General features: G+C 38.8%; 1 pseudogene; it reads right to left on the reverse strand.

Moving 5' to 3' along the window:
* Positions 1–5,795: 5,795 nt before the first annotated feature.
* Positions 5,796–5,914, reverse strand: LOC133491297 (5S ribosomal RNA; annotated as a pseudogene).
* Positions 5,915–6,299: the final 385 nt, after the last annotated feature.

Here is a 6,299-nt window from a genome sequence, read left to right on the forward strand (position 1 = left end):
TTCTTCATTTCGCTGTGGCCGCCATTTTAATCAAACGCACGCTCGGGAAACGGGCTCATTACGGATACAAAGGCGCAACGCGTAAACAATGATGTCATGTTTTGTCGCTTGTTTACACAAATAAGGGCGACTTGGAAAAGGCGGATAGTGTTGATCGTTATGCTGACGACATTGGCGCGCTAATGGCAGGTGACAACCGAGAGTGGCTTGCCAAGTTCGAGAGCCACATAAAAAAAAAACTTAAGTAAAACAATTTGAGAATACTTAGAGAAATGTAATTTTACAAAATCACTTGTATCATAGTTAGAAAAGTCTTGATATTGCAAGAGAATATCTGAACAAAGGTCACATTCCTGTAATAATATGGCTTCCGTTTAAAAACAAAAAACAAACAAAAAAAAAAAAAACAGCCACCAACTCGGATTTTTGTGATGACAATCATATTAGAGAATCCATCAATTTTACAAGCCGCTCATCCTCACGAGGGTTGCGAGAGTGCTGGAGCCAGTCCCAGTAAACTTTGAGCAAAAGGCGGGCGACACCTTGAACTGGTTGCCAGTCAGTCACAGGGCACATATGTAGTAGGACCTGAACCTGGACCAAAGTCAGGCAAGTGCATAACCACATCATATCAGAGTAGCGGTTCTCAAAACTTTTACATTAAGTACCACCAAAAAAAAAAGAAAAACGAAAAAAAAAAACTACAGACCAACCATGAGGCACAATAAAACAGACTAACATAGTAGGCCTCAGTGTTAGTTAAAAATGTAGATTTTTTTTAATTGAATATCATTGTATGACACAGAAACATTAACACTATGCTTAAATGTTGGGGGGAAATACTCAACTGATAATTCACTTTACTACATGACTTAAAAAATATGTCCAAATGTAACCCTAACAAACAGTTCTAAAAGATTTAATGCAAGCCCATTACGTTAAAAAACTAAATACAACCGAACTGTCTCAAAAAAAAAAAATGTATTGGTGGGGTGGAGTGGTCTTAATCCACTGGAACATTATGCACAGTATGAATATTTAATTGAGTGATTCTTCGAGTGTCACAAGAGAGAGAGCTCACAAAACATATGTTGAGAGTCCCAAATAGAACTTGTAAATGAAAACTAAATTCTAGCGCTGCAAGTGACTTATGTATTACTTTTTTTTATCCCCAGTTTTTGATATATTGTACATCTTTTAAAAATATTACAACATAATCCTTTACTGCAAATTGGTTTGTGGGCATCCAATTTACACCTTGCTGACCCCCGTGGATCGGAATTATACTCAAATGTGTTAGTAAGTGCAGAAAACGTCAAAAGAACAAAGAAACAATTGAGTTGGGAATCGTTGAGATCTCGCATTCAACTCTTCTCAGTTGTCAGGATTTTTTTTGGGGCAGGGGCTATTGTGTGCTTTGCGCTGATGCAAGGAGGGACAGCATGGGTTGACCCCCCCCCCCCCCACACACACACACTCCGCACTACATAATTAGCAAGCGTACTTATTTCGTTCCATGCAGTGGCCATTCGGCGTAATTGCCACTTCCTTATTAAAAAAAAAAAAAAAAAAATTGGCCCACTTTTACTATCACGGCATGCAGTTCACCATCAAGCAACTTACAAAAATATATATATATAAAAATAATAAGGGAAAAAGAAATCCAGTTACACTGAAGTCTAATGTTAAAAATATTACTAAAAATCGCACCAAATGTTAAAATATGACAGTTTGACCCTGGCACAGACTATTTCCATCATTTTCTGAAACCTCTATTTAGAAAGCTGCAGATGCACAAGTGATGAACGACGCCTACAAGGCAGTAACAGCTTTTTACCAGGCCCAAGGACATTATTCAAGAAAAAAACAAGGACATTTAGCCCCTAAGAGTAGAACTATTTTTTTCTTCTTCCAAAAGTGAGTGAGGTCAACAAAATAAAAAAAAGGTCAAACAACAACAAACTTTTATGACTTGGGGAATAAAAAAAACTTGCTCACAACATAGCAGGGAGTCCAAAAGAGGCCTGTCACAGCCTTGTGGGTATAATAACGTGGATGAGATCCTGTTTGAGTTGAAAATAATACAGAATAAATGGTGGAGCCACAAGTACTGCAAGCCATTGCGTGCTACTTTTTTGTTTTGTTTTGTTTTGTTTCGTCTTTCTGCTGTGGGGTTGAAGCCAAAATTTGAGTTTAAATTTTGAGTGGAGTGGAGTGGAGTCACTATATTTAAAAACCAAAGACCATGTCCGGAAACCTGGTGCTCTGATAGAGTTTGACCCGGCTTTCGATAGTAATCTAACATAAATTATGTTATTTTACCATCTGAAAAGCATATCCAGGGTGAAGGCTTGCATGTGTCAAGCAGACCACAAGAAGCTCATCCACAATTTTATTTCAATTTGACTTGACTATTGTAATCGTCTTCTGACTGGAATCCCACAAAAGAGTATCCAACAGCTGCAACTCATTCAGAAACCGGCAGCTCGGGTTCTGAGCAGAACAAAGAGGTCAGAGCATATTAATCCAATTCTAAAGTCCCAACACTGGCTTCCAGTCAGCTTTAGAACAGTTCCAGTTCTGCTACTGCTCTATCTAGCCAGCCATTTTCCGAGCCGCTTATCCTTACAAGGGTCACAGGAGTGCTGCACCCTCACTCCGCGGGCTACGGGCAAAACGCGGACTACACACTGAACTGGACGCCATTCAGAGGCTCTTCAAATCACTAATAGTTCTGGTCAAATAGTGGAGCACAGAGCCCAAAGCAAACTTGGTGAAGCAGCATTTAGTTATGATGCAGACAAATGGAAAAGGTCTCAAACCGAGGTGACGTCAGCCCTGTCACTATTTTTAAAACCAGGTTAAATGTAAGCTTTAAAAAAACAGTGTATTTCCACTTTTTAATATTTCTTGTACTGTACATTGTTTTAATTCTACTTTTTAATTTTTTTTCTCTTTGTTTTAAATGTTTACAAGCTACTTTCTTTCTTTGTTTCTTTTTAAAGTTTTAATCATGTAAAGTAGTTTGAGTAAGCTTGTGTATGAACTGCGAAATATAAATTTGCTCTGCTTTGCTGTATTAAAACCATTACAAAACTGGTGTTTTGGGGTCTTGAATAATAATAATAATAATAATAATTGAATAATAATAAGAACAATAATGGGAATTGAATTCATTTCACTGAATTTCAATGGGAGGGGAGGCTATAAGCTTCGTCACAGAATAAACCAACATCCATGAAGTCAAGGCACAATTGTATTTATCTGGAGTTATTATTTTTTTAAAAGTTGTATTTGCTACCGATGGAACAAGGATTCAAAACTTTATGTTTCAATGTCTCCCTCTAGTGACCAATCTATCAAACAACAGGAGGTGGATCACCTTGACCTGCTGACACAGGGTGTCCCAAATAATGTATACACACTTTTAAAAAAATTGTAAACTTGATATTTATTATAATTCTAATAACTTTTAACATGTAAAAGAATGTACAAATATCATTATTTAAAGTTTGTATACATTTTTTGTGGACACCCTGTACATCAAAGACCATTCACAAGCACACAATTAAGACTCTTTAATGAACCTAACTTAGATATGATTTTAAAATGAGCACCCAAGAGAAAATTGACACGAGGGGAACATGCAAAATTCACGCGGGACATCTGAGATTCAAACCCGGACTTTCTTGATTGTGAGGCGGATTACTGAACACTAACTAATCAAGTTGCAAAAGGAACGTTTTTTTGATTGCCAAAACGTATTTTTTTAATGGGGTATAAAGCTTAATTAGTCTCGTGCATTCATACTTTAAAAAGACAATGTTTCAGATTTTTTTTTCAATTTGTGATAAAAAAATATTGTTTTGAAAATTAAGTAGAAATTTTACATGAAATCACAGAATTAGGAAAAGATTTCATCATGAGAATAAAGTTGCATTCCTACAAGAAAAAAAGTTATCTAGTCGAGGTTTTTTAACAGGAGCAAGGTATTACTTTCAATGAAAGTTGACACTTTTACCTGATGAAAGTGTAATTTACTATAATTGTGGAGGAAAAGTACAAGAATATTATTTTTGCACACTATTTAAACCTCTGGCTTCAACTGCACATATATAGGCAAAAAATACATGCAAAAGTCTTTGTAATTGGAATTGTAAGATGCAATAATTTTAAGAAAAAGTTTTATTTTGTAAAGTTAAAAATATTGCCAGAACAGACAAAAAATGTGAATATTTTTTGAACACGTGACATTGAGTGTTTTATTTGATGAAAAAAAATTCAGTTACATTCCAAAATACCACACACATTGGGCTCATTCATATCTCATTCAGGGTCCCCTGGGGGACTGGAACCAAGTCTTCTTTTTTTGGGGAGGGGCAGGGTGCTGACACATTTGTTCTGTTCCGGTCTTGTCCCACCTGCCCCTTCTTTCCTGTGGTAGTCCTCCACTTATTTGTTGGTGAGTTCTTCTTCATTGCTTTTCACCACTTCTTCTTTGGTCTTTGCAATTTCGTCTTTGGGGTGGGTATGCTGTGGCCGTCAGTGGTGCTGTCGGTGCGGCTTGCTGGGTGGGAGGTGGCAGCGGTCCAGTGCCTGTACCCCTTGGGACTGGTCATGGTAGCTTAGGTTGGGCTCGGGACCTCCCTGGGTCCTGAGAGGTTAGTGGCATCCCCCTGATTGGGCCCCCTTGTGGATGGGCTTTCAGATTGAAAATGAGCAGCGAGAGTCTTTCAAACTGGCAACACTATTCCAGAACAAAAGCGATACAGGGCCCCCGTCCTGCAAGACCATGCAGCTGAACAGGACAGGCTTGAATACATGAATTAATTCATTCAATAAAGTTTTTAGTTTAAAGGACTAACGTTTCCAATTTACAAGAAAAAATAGGTGTAAAGCACATAAAGAAAACAACAGTAAGGAGAGTAACAACACTTCTGCAGCTACGGGTCAGGCTGGAGTGTGAGTACGTGTGTATGTGCGCGCGTATGATATTTGTCATGTTGTTATCATTTGCACAATGAAGAGTCCCAAGTGTGTGAACGATTCACATGTCTGATATTACGTCAGTGGAGTTAAGTGATTTACTCAAGTGCTGTGAAATATGTCAACAAGCCTAAAAAATAAAAACATTTACTTCATCATCCACCAGTTGGTATGTGGTTACCGTGGCAACAAAGCTTCACAATGGATTCATCTTACATGTGGCATCAATCTTTATGATGAATATCTGGAATTCATTTATCAAGTGTTTGACCTCTTTGTCACATGTTCAAAAATAAAATAATAAAATAAAGCGGCCCGGTGGAGCAGCTTTAAATCATTGGCCTCAGAGTTCTGAGGACCCTGGTTCAATTCCGGCCCCGCCTGTGTGGAGTTTCCATGTTCTCCATGTGCCTGTGTGGGTTTTCTCCAGGAACTCCGGTTCCCTCCCACATCCCCAAAACATGCATTACAAATACTTTTACAGTTTCCAAAATTTGAAATCTATTTTTAGTGACTTTTATATTTAAAATCAATAATAATGTTTCTATGTGCCCTGTGATTGGCTAGCAACCTGTTAAGCATGTACCTCGCCTCCAGCTCGATGATGGCTGGGATAAACTCCATCACTCCCGTGACCCTTGATAAGCATCTCAGAAAATGGATGTAAGGATGTTCTACTTTTCCTTTCGGTTTGTCCCATTAGGGGTCGCCACAGTGCATCATCTGAGATGAATGCATATTTGTTTGGCACACTTTTACGGCGGATGTCCTTCCTAACACGACCCCTCTGAATTTTAGCCGGGGTGAGAATCTTACAGCACCTGGTATTCCCAAGCGGTCTCCCATCCAAGTACTAACCAGGGCCAAACCCGCTTAGCTTCCGAGATCTGACGAGATTGAGAGTTCTCAGGGTAGCACGGCCGTAAGATGAGAAAATGGATGTGAGGATAATTAAAAAAAAGGATTGATGGTTTTTCATTTTATTGTGCTTGAGAAGGATGTTAAATAAAATCAACATCTTGCATATACCATAGAAAAATAAACATCTGTGATCCAAAAGGCATATGATACATGAATTACGTTAATAAAAATAGTTAAATAATAATAATAATATATTTACACCTCACGTTGACAATTTAGAATCCCCAGCCATCGGTTCTGCTTCGCGGTGGCTTCCTCTTGCGGGTCCTCTTGTTGTGTGTTATCTCTCGGTCGTCCTCGCCGGAGCCCGCATCCTGGCTGTCTCGCCAGCTGCCGGGCGTCGCAGAGAGCTCCTCCCCTGGGTAGAGGGGTGCTCGGCCGTACACTTTGGT

The sequence above is a fragment of the Syngnathoides biaculeatus genome, chromosome 17 (genome assembly GCF_019802595.1).
Source record: "Syngnathoides biaculeatus isolate LvHL_M chromosome 17, ASM1980259v1, whole genome shotgun sequence".
NCBI lineage: Eukaryota > Metazoa > Chordata > Actinopteri > Syngnathiformes > Syngnathidae > Syngnathoides > Syngnathoides biaculeatus.